Source organism: Peromyscus eremicus, chromosome 7, assembly GCF_949786415.1.
Source record: "Peromyscus eremicus chromosome 7, PerEre_H2_v1, whole genome shotgun sequence".
Classification (NCBI taxonomy): Eukaryota; Metazoa; Chordata; class Mammalia; order Rodentia; family Cricetidae; genus Peromyscus; species Peromyscus eremicus.
In genome coordinates, this window is record NC_081422.1 from 116,037,879 (window position 1) to 116,054,840 (window position 16,962).

A 16,962-nucleotide genomic window follows, 5' to 3' on the forward strand; every position below is an offset into this window, starting at 1 on the left:
GGGGTTTCTTCATTAAACTAAGCAAGTTTGATTAAAAGCCAAGTAAAGTAATAATAACTTAATTTGTATTTAAATATTTTTAAAATATTGCTCAAGCATAATCATCTCATGTTAGCTAACACATTGAAGGTATGGGACTGAAAATGGGTCACTTCTTGTCACCAGTGCCCCAGCCTCCCAGGACACCCTGCAGGCGAGTAAATGACCTGTAGACAGCACTGTGTGTTCATCTCAGGAAGAGAACTGGAGCTGATTTCACTGAAATCAGTTTATAATTTTGACTCACTTCAATCTATTCTTTTGGTCAGAGTCTGTGTTACACAGCAGCAACATGAACACTCCACTTTAAAGGGCTCATGTGTTGTGGTATTGTCCTGTGATTATGGATGTCCCTTTGGGGTACAGACTTGAGGACAAAGGCCACTGGACTTCCCTTGGAAGACCATTAGAATGATACTTTCACTCTGCTCTTGGCCACAGTGTCCCCTGACTAGTGATAGCTCCCAGAGGAGAAAGGTCATGGTATTTCAGCAAAAGAATGAGTTGTGCAAGTCCGAGTTAGGAGTTAGGAGCAGTTGCTCAACACGGGTCTAAGTTAGAATCTCCCTGTCAGGGCCTCTGAGATGGCTCAGTAGGTGGAGGGGCCGGCTGCCATGATTGGTGACCTGAGTTCCATCCCAGGACCCACATGGTGGAGGGATGGAGGGACAAAGCTCTCTCTCTCTCTCTCCTACAAGTTGTCCTTTGACTTATACATAGATGCTGTGACACACGCACAGAAGAAAAAGAAAAAGGAAAAAGGAAAGAATGAAAAAGAAAAAGAAAGAATTTCCATAACAAAATGACACTGTCCTTTCATAATCTTAAGTCAGAGTGACTGCAGAGGTGGGGCCTGAAGGAGCAGAGGCCAAGCTTGAGGCTTTCCTACATGCACTCTACCACCCAGTGCTAAACAAGTCCCCATTTCAGCAGAAGATCTTGTTATTACCCAGAGAGACCACCTTCCCATCCATGCCACTCCCCAGCCATCTTCAGGCATGCAAAGTAGATGTTGTAGTAATAAATAAATAAAGAAAAAGGATTTTGACATTTTCTGACCAACAGAGAGATCGCTAAAAGCCCTTTAGATTCCTTTGTCCAGGCAGTTGAGACAACCTTGGACACGTAAGAAGCTCTTTTTGCTCCCGTCTTTCTTTACTGAGGACCTTTCTTAGGGGATGAGGGAACAGCAGGGGTGGGGTTGGAGGTTGGGGGGACTCCTCTTCAGGAACCTTAGAAGACTAGTCTCTGTGGCTCACCATCCTTCCAGGAGTGACAGCTGGAAGTCTTCTCCCTCTTGTCCTCCCACCACTAAGGTCCCTTCCTGAGTCACCTTGGAGCAGAACCATGAATGGCCAAGTTAATGTCTGATGTGTACACGTTGTTTCCAGAGGCTGTCTGGATTGGCCAGTGTCTTCTGCTGACTTTGGAGGTAAGTTTGCATTTAGGTGCTGGGTTTTGCTCCTTTCTGATAAATAGTAACAAAATCAACAGAATTCTTCAAAAGGATTCCCAGAGAGAAGAAACAGTAAAGGAAAAAAAAAATGTGTGTGTGTATATATACGTGCATATGTGTATGCATGTATATATATATATATATATATATGTATGTATGCGTGTGCATATGTATATTCGTTTTGTTGTCTCGCATTGCTTAATGCAGGACAGGAGATGGAGTGAACCTTCAGGATAAAGCGCGTGTGCTCCCTGCCCTCCACCCCAAGATGCAGTGCCTGCCCTCAGATGTCCCCTGAAAGCTCCAGCTGGAGCTGCTAAATCCTGTCGCTGTCCATCGCCCTGGTGCTTCCTCCTGTGCAATCCCTATTCTTCTCCAGCGCCCCAGCCCGCCACAGTGGGCTGTGATCAGGCCCGGGCCAGGACGCCCTCCAGCAGCGCCCGCGCGGGCCTGCAGGTGCGCCCGCCAGCCCCGCCCCGCCCCGGCCGGCCCCAGGCCCCGCCCCCACACAAGACCCCACCTCGCCGCTTTCGTCACGGTGACGTAAGGCCCGCGCATGCGCAGTGTGGCCGCACCCCCGGCCGCTCGCTCCGTATTATGATTAGCGCTGGGTGCGGGGTTCCAGCGGTCGGGAGGGAGTTGTCGACGCCGCGGCCGCTGCGGACCGATGCCCGCCTGCCGGCTGAGGTAGGGCGAGTGCGGCGCGCCGGGCGGGAGCGTGGGCCGGGCCTGCGCTTCTCCTCAGCGGCCGCCTCAGAGGGGCTGGGCGGGCGCCGCCGCAGGCGGAAAGTAAGTTGCGCGCTCGGCCCGGGGCGCCCTGCGCGGAGGACGCGGCCCGCGGCGCCACCCCGGCCCCGAGCTCGCCGGGCCTGCGGGCCTCGCGCAGTCCGGCCCTGCCCTTGCGGCCGCCGCGGGATTGCGGCAGCGCGGGAGTCGCCGCGGCTCCGCGCCGTGCCTGCAGCGGGCCCCGGGCGGCACGGGCTCCGCGGGCCTCAGTTTCCCCGTGGGCCTCGGGGTCCGGCAGCTGTGCTGGGCGTCCGCGAGCGGCCGCCGCCTCACGATAACAAGGAGACGCGGTTGTGGTCTGTGGAGAAGGGCGCCGGGCTGCGGAAGGGGCAGCAGTGCGGCTCCCCGGGGACTGCTCGGATTTTTTTTCGGGTCGGGAGACGCCGTTCCTGTTGATTTCTTTCCGAAGCATTTAAAATAAAAACAAACACCTTGCTGCCTTTTGCTTGGATTCGGGAACCAGGAAAGTGGCAACCCTTTATGCTTAGGCGTCCTCGAGCTGTGTTATTAACAGTGGGATCAGCTACAACCTAGGAGCTTCGCTGTGAGTTCGGGTCAGGTGCGCATTGGAGTAGAATTTAGCTCCGGGGTTCCTAAGACTATGGAAGTCAAAGGCTATAGGGTTTCTTACTCTCCCTTCCATTTAAAAAGCATATTCTCCAAGTCTCGGGAGCCTTGGTGAAGCCACCTCAGCGCTTGAAGGGGAAGTAAGTGATGGACCTACAGGTGTAAGGCTCCTTCTGCAGTTTTCCCCAGATTACTGTCCAACATCAAAAGGCTCAGTTTGGATCCTTTGTAGGGCTTGGGACACACTTATCACCGTATGCATCGGTGTAGTCGGAAGCCTAGGTTGTCAAGGATTATGTAATCAGCTTGTTAATTTCTAATCTTGTTACAGTGCTTTCCAGATTTATAGAACCATTCCCTTCAGAAAATCTGTCTTCAACGTCTGCTTAAATATTTCTCTTGGAATTGGGTTCTTGAAGAGGAATGTTCTGTATGTGTGGTGATTAGAACGTACTAATTAGACAAGTTTCTTTGAAAGAACACCACATACATAGCAGTTCTTCTGACTGTCGGTATTCTGTAAAATTGTCCCATTTTACAGAACTAGGAATGAAAGAAATTGCATGGCATTCCCAAGGTCACATATTGAAGCTGGGTAAAAAGTCAAGAGCACGGCACAGACTTATATTCCCATCTTCAAGGCTTTTGGATCAGAAACTTTCAATGCCACTTTTGATCTTTAAAGTTTTGCACAGCCAGTTACTATTTTACTTATGCACAAAATTTTCTCTTACCTTGTTTGTAAAATTTTATACTATTCTGAGTATTTTAATTAATGATTTCAGTATGACACATTAGTTTAAACAACCTTCCTAATGCTGCAACCCTTTAATACAGTTCCTCATGTTGTGGTGACCCTCAACCATTGAATTATTTTCGTTACTACTTCATAATTGTAATTTTCTCCTGTAGTGAATGGTAATGTACATTCTGTATTTTCCAATGGTCTTAGGCAACTCAGTAAAAGGGTTGTTCAAACCTCCTCCTCCCTCCCCCTCCCCCGTCACGACCCACGGGTTGAGAACCAAGGGTTTAGACTAAGCACTCAAAAGTTGTACTAGTTTTTATTTTTTTTGCTTTTATAGACCAGACATACAGATTGGGTTTTTATTTGGTGATCATGTGACTTAATCACATAATCATAAAAGGAAGCCTTTTAAGTGTCTTTTAATTAAAATTGAAGGATATTTATGTTGTTTTTAATGGACACATCTACACCAGTGAGGGTACCTCCCTCATGTTGAAAGTGAAACTAAATAGAAAAAAAAAACAAAAAAAAAACGGTTGTTTTGGGGAGATATTGAGTGGCTATGGTTCTAAGCACTGGTATTAAATAAGATATGATTTCTTCGCTTTTGTACCTTTCTGAGCATCGGCTCATTACACTGTCTAGGCTGAAAAGGGACAAACAGCCTGAATTTTCTGACTTAAACACATAGGTGAGAAATATTGAAGGCCTAATTTAACAGCATCTCAGCTACAAGCTAGAGTTTTTAGCTGAAATGTTTTTGTAAGAAAATAATTCAGCACCAAGTAGTACTGGTACTTGGGAGGCAAAGGTAGGAGGGGCCAGAGTTCAAGTTCAGCCTAGGCTGCATAATGAGTATGGCATCTCAAGAACAAAAGAGTGTGAGATAACACACACATATAATCCCAGCACTTGGGAGAATGAGATAATAGGATCATGAGTTTGAGGCATGGGTTTCTTAACAAAATCCTGCTGTTCAGAATGCAGACTCCCCATTACGTGTGGGCAAAATCTTAGGTCTACTTGGGTAGAAAGACTGAGTAGATTTGGGAGGATAAACCTTTGATCATGTATTCTGGGGTCTTTTATCTGTTTGGGAGGCTGTTTCTGCTCTTAGGTGCTTAGAAGTTATTGTAGACCACCCAGGTAAACCGACAGGATTGGCTTTGGACAGGAGTAGAGACGGACCCATAGAGCATGAGGCCGTGAACAGTAAGGGGTGCTTCTCACAGAAGGCCACAGCTGAACCAGTCTCAAAGGCTAGAATTCCAGGCAGGGAGTAAGATGAGAACAGTTGTGAGAGAACTCAGACTTAAGTGTGTGGAAGGGAGTTGAGGTAGACACAACACAACTGCACATTCTTTAAAGCATTTGTAAAGGAAGGAGAGTATGGCACCATCTTTGGGGTGTGTTTGCTTTTTGTTGTGGTTTGGGAAGAGCCACACTGTCAAATCTGTGAGGTCTGGTGGCCTTGAGAGTGAGCACTGGAAGTGTGGTGTGCTTGGGATGGGCTGGATCCGAACTGTTATTTTCACAGAATCATTTCCTCATCTGCTTTTCTGCACATCTGTTTTGGGTTGTGGCCTTGCACCCCTTGGGAAACCATTTCTTGCCATTGGTAGGAGAGAACCCAGGCTCCCTGAATATTCATCTCCACATTGTTACTTCAAGAGCATCTCAAGAAATGACCTTGGGTCCTCCATAATTTGGCCTGTGCTCAGTTAGGCTCTTTCCATGCGGTTCAGGCCTCTGTCCCTTTCTTAGGCTGTGACCCCCAGTCTGCTGCCAATAGCAACTCAGTCCAGGGCAACTCAGTGACAGGGCATGATCTGTCCATTGGACATGATGCTTTAAGTGTCCCCATATACAAAGTAAGAGGGTCCATCCATATATTTCTGTTCACCTCTCAATTGCAGATTTGCCTAGACCATTTATTGTTGGGTACGAAGTCAGCATTCTAGAAGCATTGACTACGTATGGTAACTGGTCAAATCACAGCCTCAGTGGGCCTATTTTCTCAGTTGTTGACATGTGGTTACTTTCTCAGGTAACTGAAGGCTGACTACTTTTGTCTCCTTATCCCCAGGTGGGAGTCATGCCTGATACAGTATGTGCACTCAAGAAGTGTCTTGGTCACTTAAGATGACTTTTATAAGCCTATTAATGGAAACGTGCCTGTTTAAACACAGCTAGGCTGGATTTTACTTGCTTTTCAGTCATACAGTTTTGGAGCTAGAGAGAAATCTTCCACTCTGCCAGCGTATGTAGATGCTGTCCTCCATTCTGAGGTTGGCACCACCACCTCTCACTCCTTCCATGTGTCCCTCTGCCTTGCTCCTGGGCGCTGTGTTCTTGGATTCCACCTCTGCAGTGCATCTTTTCTCTTTGATCCTCACCATCACTGTCCAGATTCTGGCCGCACTCAGTTTTAAGCCATTGGTAAGAATTTACTGGAGACCTGTGCAGTAGTCTCAGCTGTCTCCCAGCTCAGTTTGGCACTTTCAGTAGGATCTTCCTTTTGCCCCTGGACTAGTTTCTGAAGCCACCATCTGATTGCTATTCCTTTACCTAAGACTCCGTTGGCAGCTCATGTCTGTTTTCATTTGTTCATGTAATAAAATTGTCAATGTGTTCAGGTAAATACTATACCTAACAGTTACTATACATACAGATACTATACCTGGGTTACAGAACTGAATAAAACAGACATAATTCCTACCTAGTCAGTGAGGATGAGGATTAATGACTACATAGTCATACAAATTTGTGACACACAGTTGTGATGATAATGGTATAGGATGTTGTGATGCCAGTGAGTATGGGGGCTGGTGTGTGACAGGAGGTGAGGACAGCACCGGAAATGATCAGTGACCTTTAATTGGTGGTAAAGCATGAGTTAGGGCCAGCTGGAGCTTAGAGAAAATTTGGTACCAGGCCATTTGGATCTGTGTTCCACTTGTGATACTATACCATCACAGTATGCTCTCTTTCCATCGCAGTAAGGGATCTCTCCTGAAAGCCTCTTCCCCACTTCATGATTTCAGTTAGCTCAAGTACATGCAGATTTCTCTGGGATGCCTTCTGTGAACCCTCCAAGGCATATTTAAGGGAAATAGCACCTCTTTATTATTATTATTTTTTCATTTTTATTTTTATGTCTGTCCCTGCAAGAGGTTGTAAACAGCCTGAGGCAGAGATCTTCCTAGTTGATGTCATGGAGAGTTGTTTAGGGGGCAGTTTGTTGTGGTTACTAGGGAATGTTAGGTTAGGGAACTAACTTTACAGTTCTTCTTAGCACTTGAATCTCTTGGAAGGAAGATTGAGAAGCTGGAGGGGATCCTTGAGTGGCTCTGATCCCTCTTACACCCTGTTTCTGTGTTATGCTGTAGAATTGTCCAGGCTGGTGACTTTGCTCTATAGACAGTGTTGAAGGAACTTGCCTTGCTTCTTAGGCCCTAGGGCCTTAGATACCATTCCTGCTGCTCTGCTATTTGACGCTGCCTAGTTGCTGAGTACATGAAGTCCAGCTAAGAACCTATGGAGATGGAAGGAAGGAAGAGCTTACCAAGTAACACTTTGAAATATGGAATCTTAAACCCACTACTAGCTCCTTCTCTATGTACCTTCGTATTGTCTTTCACTCACTGTGTTGGATAGCTGGGAGAAAAGTTTGATCTGTGAAACTTGGTTCACTATTTAACTCTGTTGGTTCTGTGTTGGAGAGAGTATAGTTTAGATTTTTAAAACATCAAGACAGGATGGCTTGTCTATGAAAGTTCATTTTGGATCTAGGACAATGTGCTAATGTGTTCATAGATAGATTGTGATGCTGTATTGTACAAGAGGATTGTGAGTCTCTTTAATGATGATGTACACATGAATACGAGCAGAGAGGTTGGATTTTAAAGCTAGTGTTCTGGTTTACGTGGCTTTCTATAGGTTAAGTAGTTTTCTGTTGACATGAGGATTATAATAGTGCTAGAGAAATTTGAATGACAGTGTTTAGTCTGGTTTCAGGGATTAATTTATACCTCTGCCTGATGAATATTTACCAATCCCCTTAAGAAGGAAACTGCTTTTTTGAAACAAATGGAGAAAAAAGTGATTTGCAAAGTACAGTAAATTTGTACTTTGGGGAAGGATAAAGTTTTAAGAGGTAACTAGAACTTGCTTGAACTCTTCTTGACTTGCTTGCCTGCTTTGGTTTGGGAAGACTCTTGCTGTCCACAGATGTGGACAAGAAATCATAGGATGTTTTTTTTAAGTTGTTCTATTTTTAGGTGACCAGTAATGACCTAAGCCTAACTTCTACATAGTTGTTTATTCTTTTTTGGTTTTTCAAGACAGGGTTTCTCTATGTAACTGTCCTGATTGTCCTGGAACTCACTCTGTAGACCAGGCTGGCCTTGAACTCAGAGATACACCTGCCTCTGCCTCCCGAGTGCTGGGATTAAAGGCGTGCACCACCATCGCCCATCTAGTTGTTTGTTCTTAACTTTCTTTCTTAACTTAAACACAGATTCTCAACATCTCAAAAAATTTTTTGTTAATAATGCTTATCAGGTGAGCCTTTGGTGGCACCGGTAGTTCTTCTGGTTAGTGACTGCTGGGGCCAGCCATTTATGCCATGTCAAAATTGGAGGAGACCAGAAATCCACTTTAGTACTTTGGTTTCTCTGGGAATTAATGAGGCCTGGGTAAAAGGGAAGCACTGCATTATTATAGGAAAAATTTCTAGTCCTGGGTGTGGTCAGTGTGCCTGGAGTCCCCCCAGGCACAGGAGGGAGGCAGAGGGGCCCTTCACCTACCTTTGTGGTCCTGCTGTCTTATTTCTCATTAAATGGCCAGTGTGAGGATTTTAATAATAAAACAAATGTAAAAAGACCCTTAAGTACATAGATTCCCAGTAATTATGGTTCCTTTTTTTTTTTTTTTTTTTTTTTTTGGTTTTTCGAGACAGGTTTTCTCTGTGTAGTTTTGGTGCCTGTCCTGGATCTCGCTCTGTAGACCAGGCTGACCTCGAACTCACAGAGATCCGCCTGGCTCTGTCTCCCGAGTACTGGGATTAAAGGCATGCACCACTGCCGCCTGGCCTGGTTCCTCTTTTTAATTGTTTAAATTGTATTTATTTGTACATGTGTGCTCATGCTTGTGCATGTGTGTAGGCTAGAGTGCAGCTTGCAGAAGTTGGTTCTGTCTGTCCAGTATTGAACTCAGATGGTCAGGCTTGGTGGCAAGTGCCTTTACCTGCTGAGCCACCTCAGTTGGCCCTTGGCTTACCATTTTAAGTCACTTCCAGACAAACTGGAGTTCATACGAACAATTTGTTACAGCAAGAGACATTTTTAAATTTGAAACAAGACAATAAAGAAGTCACTGGTTTTGCCATAAAATTCACTTCTATCTGTACAGAATAAGGTAATAGAGTAGAGTACTGCCTACGGGTGGTAATGGGAGATCTAATAAATTAACAAAAATTAATGTTTATGAACCATTGAAATTAGTTTGAAACCTTGGATGATCTTATTCTTGGTTGCTTCCTGTGGATCCTAAAAGGTTTTTCTTTTCTTGAAACCTCAGATCAGCTCTTTGACAAATTGCCTTTCCTGGGCATTTTCAGCATTTTAATTAATGACACTTTGACAAACCTACTAAGTAAATGGTTATCCATGGCGGACCCTTCAGCATCAGCCTTCTCCTTAGCTTACAGAAGGTACTTCCCTTCTCCCCAGTTATAACTTGACTCAGACAGTGTCTCCCTGAGTCAGCTAAGCAAGTGCTCTTCTCTCTGCTGCTCTGTTGCCTCTGCAGGAGCCTTGGTCTGTGGCTGCCCATGACCTTCTTTGGTTCCCCTTCTCACCCTGTGACATATCTGAAAGCTGCTGCTGGGCTCTTTCTGGAGGATCCTATTTTCTTTACCCATTTGTAAGGTTCTAATGACAGGGGTGGTGTGGTGTCCTCCACTAAGGCACAAACTGTCGCTTAATAAAAGTGACTCAATGTTCTTGCCCCCAGCCCAAAAGAGCTGTGTACCCGCTCAAAACACAGAGCACAGAGATCAGCCTTCAACAATATATTTCAAGGAATGTGGCCTGTTCATAGATCTCTTAATGCAAAACTACATTGAATGAATAATTATAAACAGAAAACAAAAATTATAATAATCTCTTTCTTGGGTTATAAAAGCAGTACATATTCACTGACATTCTAAAAGAACAGGAAATAATAAAGAAGGAAAATACATTCTTTTTTATGACTATTACTGATTTAACATTTTAGATTCTTACAGTATATACATTCAAACAAAGTACATAGTTATTAAAAGTTGGGATGGTATGCTATGAGACTTAGTGAATGAATTTTGTGTGTGTGGCGGGGCATGTGCATGTGGAGGCTAGAGGTTGGCAGGCCAGCAAACCCCAGTAACCCACTTGTTTTTACCTCCCTGGTGCTGGGATTACGTATGTGCAACCACATCTGGCTTTTTACATGGATTTTGGGCATTGATGGTGCTTATGTGACAAGTACTTTACTGACTGAGCTGTCTACGTAGCCTCTGAACTGTTTTTTATTTAGCATTATACAACATAATGTTAATACTGGGTAGACTGATTTATTTCACCATTTCCATATTAATGTTATTTCTGAGTTTTGGCATATTTAAACATTATTGAACATTATAAAATGTAAAGTATTTGTCCTCATCTTTATTTTAGACACATTTAGAACAAGTTAGTTGTCCCTTATCTGAAAAGCTTGGGACCAGAACTATATTTTGGAGCTTGTTTTCTTTTTGTTTATTTGTTTGAGGGTTTTTAGAATGTCTGAATAAATATCATATTTGAGGGGTGAGATCCAACTTTAAACTTAAAACTCGTTTATGTTTCATGCACAACTTAGACACATCCTGAAGATAATTTTGCAAAATTTGTAAGTTTGTTTGTGAAAATTAGTTTCATGGTGTGAAATTGTCTCCTGTGCCACTTGGATGGTTTGGGAGCATTTCAAGTTGTGGAGCTAGAGATGTCTAACCTGTGATAAGGCTACTAAATCAAGGACATTATTTTTGTTAAGGTTTTTGATACATACACTGTGAAATTGCTATTCAGAAAGTTAGCATTCAGACCTATCCCTGCAAGAAAATTCTAGTGATTCTGTTAAGTCAGAATCAGCCAATACTTTTAGTCTGTAGATGAATTTTCTTTTTCTGTTCCAGCATTCTTTTATGACCATTTTTAAATGGTCATCTTCATCCAAAATCAGAGAAAGAAGGGATAGAGAGTTAAAATGAATTTGACAGTGTTTGTACAGGCTTTAAAGGAGAGTTTTAAAATATTAAATTTAAAATTTCCCGTGACTTCCAATTTACATTGTGTGTTCCTGGGAAGAGTGAGTAATGGTAGGTTGGCTTTTCTATTTTGTAGTAATTTCCACACATAAGCTTTTGTTTAAGTCATTATTTGTTATGTAAGCACCTATGCCAGATCTGTCACCACACCAGTTTAAGCTTACTTACCCTCAGGTGAAAGTGATGGCATGCTTAGCCAAGAGGCAGGTTCTGCTGAGGTGGTTGCTGCTCACCGGCTTGTGACTTGGTGTCAGAGCCACCTCCACAGGTACCAGCTCTGCTCTGCCTCACCTGCTCAGCATTATTGGCACTGGCCTGGCTTCTCTGTATGTTCCAGTTACAACTTGGTCTGCTTAGACAAGAGAAAGATTACTTAAGCTGGTACTCTGGTGATTGATCTGCATTGACCACACAGTAGCTGCCTTGAGAGACTGGAGCAGGCCTCTGAGATGGCATTGCTGTCTTGTCAAGGGCTAAGAGTCCATTACAGTTGCATACTGAAAAGGAAATTTAGAACATGATAAAAAGTCTATTGATGTCATTCTTGTTCAGGTCTTGTTTAGCAGCCATATTGTTGAGGTGTCAGAGTAGAGCTTCCCTGTCATTTCTGGGGGACATGATCACAAAGTAGATTTTCTGGTCTTAACAGGCTTTCTGTCCTCTCTTCCATGATGTTCTGTGAGCCTTGTGTAAGAGTTGTGCTGTAGATGTATCCATTGGAGCTGGGCACCTCAAGATCAGTTGTTTTCTCTGCAATTTGATCAGTTGTGGTTTCCTGTCATGGTCTCCGAAATCTCATGGGGCCCCACCCCTAGGCAAAGAACTATAGTCAACTAAGGGATGCTGAGAGAATGAGCGGAAGAATTCATCTTCTCAGGGACCTCTAATTGGTTGTTCATTACCAAGTGGTCAGCCTAGAAATCATAACATACAAGTAACATTTAATGAACTCAGTAGGCTGTGTGTGTGTGTGTGTGTGTGTGTGTGTGTGTGTGTATAAAATGTATGTATCAGTAACAAAAAATAAGAGCCATGAATTTGAGAGGGAGTAAAGGGAGTCTTGGGAAGGGTTGGGGGAGGAAAGGGAAAGGGAGAAATATTGTAATTGTATTTTAATTAAAACAAACAAGAAAACTTGGAGCATACTTAGGCATTACCTTACTTTGCAAAGTCCTTAGATTTGGAGGTATAACTTTGCCTGTTAGGACATTTCTAATAGGATTTATTGGCTTAACTCTTAATTTTGGTGCCACAGAGATTCCATCCAGTGAGTGCAGACTGAAGCTGTTGTAACCAACCCCATAGTAATTTTCAGCACCCTCCACCCCCAGTCCAGAACTCTAGTTCTTCCATGACTTAGGGCCCATTGACCTATTGTGGGTTTTGGTCTTTGATTTATAGCTTGTATTGTCATTCCCGGGAGGAGGAAGCACACTCTTAGAAAACTGTAGTATTGCTTGCTTTGGTTAAAGAGAACCGTAGAGAATATATGATAGGGCTGTGCTCACTGTGCTTGATCTGAGGTTCCTGATATTACTGAAGGATTTCATTACAGTCTTCCTCTCAACCACTGTATCACTTTTTGTTGATAAGGTTTTAGCAAAAAGGCAGATCACCTTGGTAATATTCACTGAGTGTTATCTGTACCATGACTTCAGTTGGCTCTTTATAAGTGTATGTTTCAGTCTGGTTGATCCCATGAGTAAGGATTGTAATTTTCATTTTTTGATATTTGTGGGGAAAAAAAATACCAGCTTGTTTCTATGGGAAAGAAGGTTAAATTCAATGTCAGTTCAGCTTTGCAAAAACAGATCTTTTGGTTGTCTGTATAATGTGAAGAACTACTGGCCTAGTTTGTTTTGAGTTTTTTTCTGGTAGTTAGTACTTGTGAGAGATTTTGTGTAGAATCTAGAATATTGATTGTCTCATTTGAGGGAATGTTATATTCTAAACAAAATGTTGAGAGACTTAGGGGTAGCCTGATTTTTGCACATGGCCTATTTTGTTTGATTCTCAGCAAGCTGTGAGTTTGTTCAGTTGTGTGCAGTGCCGTCTTTGATCACCTCTCCTAAGGGAGAAGAGTTGGAGGAGGTCTGTTTGACCCAAAGACCTCACTGCAGCAGTGGTGATGTCAACAAAAAGTTCAGCCTTTCAGTGAGAGTAACCGTGGCTTCCAAACTGACAGTCGGTTTAGCAGAGGCTGCTTCTACAACTGTTTCAGCAGCTTGCAAAGTGTGTGTAGGGCCACCCACACTTCCTTCCTCCTCTCCAGCCACACCTCTGTGCTCAGTCATTTCTGCTTGCTTGAGCTGGGAGAGCATCAGTATATTCTTGTAACACCGACCAGCACTTGTTTCTCACACGGGAGTTTCCATATTCCAAACACTCTTGACTTAGTTAGCCTGCGTCATTTAGGTCTAGCCTAGGTATGTACATGTGTGAGCATGTGCCTTGCAACAAGGCTGCTTTAAAGGGGCTGGTTTCAGTGATGCTTTCTCTTCAGAAAGATGTCGGCTCAACTATGGAGTTGTTAAAGATACTGATTTTGAAGAGATTAGCACGAGAAAAAGTTTATTTATATTCTACAAAGACAGGAACTATTAGTCATTGCATTTAAGGTATTGGCTTTGTAAGAGTGTGTCAGGTTTGGTGTCATCCTCCAAGATAGATTGCAGGTGAGTTTTTCCTTTTGCAGTTTTGTATTTTCCGAATTTGATAAAGCAAACTATTAGTTTATTCAGTTTGTTTTTGGGAGAGAAATATTTAAATAGTTAAAAAGCCTCCTCTCTGTCCATGACAGTCTTTCTCTGTTGCCTTGTGTATTTCTGCCAGTGTATTTTAAAAATTATATCTGGCTATGTACCTAGAGAACAGCTGCAAAGCTGTCCTGTCTGATTTATTATCAGAGAAGAGATACAGATGATTTTTTTCTTAGTATATTCCCCACTCTTTTTGCCAACCTATATATTATAATTGAATTTTTCTGAAACCTAAACAGATATTTTTTTTCATAATTGAAATTACAATACTAGAACAAAAGTGAGTGCTCTATACCACAGTGAATGGGAGCTGCATAAATGTGAGAGTGCCATAGCTAACAGTGCTGAGGTTACTGCTGGCTCTGCAGCCCCTTTTTACTCTTTTTAAAAAGTATTGTAATTTCATGTGCATTGTGTTTTTGTCTGCATGTATGTCCATATGAGGGTGTTGGATACCCTAGAACTGGAGTTACGGACAGTTGTGAGCTGCCATGTGGGTGCTGGGAATTGAACCTGGGTTCTCTGGAAGAGCAACCAGTGCTCTTAACCACTAAGCCATCTCTCCAGTCCCCCCTCTTACTCTTGAAGTTAAAGCTTTCCATTCTGTACTTTACAGCTTTGCTAGAAGAGTCTATTACTTTAAGATGGCATGATGATGCAGCCCTATAATCTTGGCATGTGAGAGGCTGAGGCAGGAGGATCGCGAGTGGAGGCCAGCCTGGGCTACATAATGATACTAAATCAAATAATGGGATGGGAGAAGCAAATACTTAGTTTTTTTTTAAAGGCATTTTATTGAAAATCAGATTTTAGTGTTTAGTTAGCATTGTTATTTTCTGTATCTCAAGATTTTTACAGCACTGGTTTTCCAGTTTGATGTGTTAGGAAAGCAAGAGAGGAGTGCTAGTTCAGTGAGCTCTTCTCTTGTAGTAGATGAACACTAGAAGGGAACAGCAGGAATACTGCAGCTCAGCACTGTATACAATTACAGTGTAATTGTATAACTTATTTGATCTAAACAGCCCTTAAAGGCTTATTTTTATTGCCTTTAATTGTGTGCATGTGAGTGCAGGTGCCACAGAGAGCTTGAGTTTCAGATGGTTTTGGAGTTACAGGTGGTTGTGAGCCATTTGACATAAGTTGTTGGGAATTGAGCTTAGGCTCTCTGCAGGAGCAGTAAGAGCTCTTAACTAACTGCTGAGCCATCTCTCCAGCTCCCTTCACAGCCTTTAAAGTTTGTGTGTTTGATTTAGTTTGATTTGGGGATGAAACATGGTAATATTTTATACAAACCATGCTGGCCTTCGGACTCAATCCTTCTTCCTCTGCCTTCTGAGGTGTTGGGCTTACAGACAGGGCTGTGTTCTTGTTACTGACATTGTCTAGTGAGGAAATTAACTGTACAGAAAGGCCAGGTAACTTGCTGAGGGCCTGTGGCTTGTGATTGGTGGTCTGGATTCATATCGGATAGTTTTCAGAACCAGTGCTTAACCACTAACCACGATGCTGCCTTGCCACAGAAACTGAATGGCTGTTGGAGAGAAAAGCAGGCAGGGGTAGTGGGAGGAGCTTTCATGTCCTACTTGGGGCTCAAGGGGCAGGCAGGCATGCAGGCAGGCAGGTAGGTAGGTCTATCTGTACAGATCTCCAGACCTCTATGGTTAATTAGCACTGGAATTAAAGGCGTGTGACACTACTGCCTGGCTCTGTTCCCAGTGTGGCCTTGAAATCACAGAGATCTGGGTGGATCTCTGCCTCCTGAATGCTAGGATTAAAGGCATTGCTACCACTGCCTGACTTCTATGTTTAATATAGTGGCTGGCTTTTCCCTCTGATCCCCAGATAAGCTTTATTGGGGTGCACAAATAAAATATCACCACATGTGGGCTCATTGATTACCCAGACACTCAGTACCTTTAGCGTGGAGTGTGAGTTGTGTTGGCCTACCAGGAATATTAAGGCTTTTCACTTATTTGTGTGGTGTTTCAGGTTTGTGAAAACACATAAGCCCACCTTGGAAAGGACCCCTTACTATGCTAGGACTGGGAACAGTGCAGCTACTTTGCTTGTAGTGATAGTTTTGTTTATGTCTGGTAGTCAACGTGAAGATGTTTCGTGTGCTGCCTGTTGGTGGCATCATAATGCATTTCTGCCTTGCTTAGAAGAGTGTCTTATACAGGTTCCTCTCCTCAGCTGCTATAGTAGGAGCTTGGTGAGCTTGTCTAGGGGCTGCTGGAGGTGGGATAGACTTTATAGGCAGGCTAAGCAGGATCCTAGGCAGAGATTGCTCAGATAAGTTGAGCTTTGTTGTGCCTACCTTGCCAGGTGCATAGTCAGGATTCAACAGATGCAGGTTCAGGACCTTTTACCCGGGAGGTCTTTAGAAAACGGCTACTGTTCTTTGCCACGATTTCCGTAAAGCTGTGATTCAAGCTAGGACTGAGGCTGGGGGGCAAGGGCCAGGCCTGGGGCTGGGGCTAGGGAGGGATGGGGCGCCAGGGCGGGCCTGGAAGGCTGCAGGCTGGGGATTGGGACTTAGTGAAAGAGAACTTGCCTAACATGAGCTTCAGCCTCTAGGAGTGGAAGGGAAAGGGGAAATGAATAGAGGGGAGAAAGAGAATAGGAGGAGACTGGGTCACTGAGGACAGATTTGCTGTTTTCTGGTTTGTCCTGTCCTAGAATATATAGTTTTACTTTAAGCAAAATTGAAACAAATAGAATACACTAAAATCATTTTCTGTATTTTTCTTTAGGAGAAAGAAGCAACTAACAAGTAGTGGTAACAGAGTAATTTGGCATGCGGTTTGCAAGGTATGGCCTGGAGCTGGCACAGACTCACCTACACCTCTCACAGCTACCTCTCAACACTAGCTCGGTGCCTGGCATGACAGAGGCACTGAGATCCTCAGAGATCAACAATTTCTAAGTTGTGTGTATGTACATGTTTGCTGTATGCATGTGTGAAGGCCAGAGGTCATCATTAGTGTCTTCCTTGATCATTATTCAGCTGATCCCCCCAAATTTAAACATTTATTTATTTATTTACTGTGTGCGCGCATATGCGCGCACCAATACACACACGCACAGACATTCCACAGCTGTCTCTTTTGAAGGTCAGAGGACAAGTTCTGGGAGTCTATTCTTTATTTTTATCATGTGAGTTCCAAAGATAGAGCTCAGGTTGTCAGCCATCTCACTGGCCCTCTCCACCTTATTTTTTGAGACAGACTCTCACTGAACTTAAAGCTCATTGATTTGG

At 43.6% G+C, this 16,962-nt stretch overlaps 1 protein-coding gene across 4 annotated transcripts in view; it reads left to right on the forward strand.

Moving 5' to 3' along the window:
• The first annotated feature begins 2,070 nt into the window (after positions 1-2,070).
• Snrk (SNF related kinase) overlaps positions 2,071-16,962 on the forward strand; it is a 54,605-nt gene continuing 39,713 nt past the window's right edge. For 3 of the 4 annotated variants that reach the window (XM_059268954.1, XM_059268958.1, XM_059268955.1), the window contains exons 1-2: positions 2,071-2,182; positions 16,457-16,514. The gene's annotated coding sequence lies outside the window, so the exon portion shown is untranslated. The remainder of the gene's footprint in view (positions 2,183-16,456; positions 16,515-16,962) is intronic. The other variant, XM_059268956.1, reaches the window with a different exon arrangement.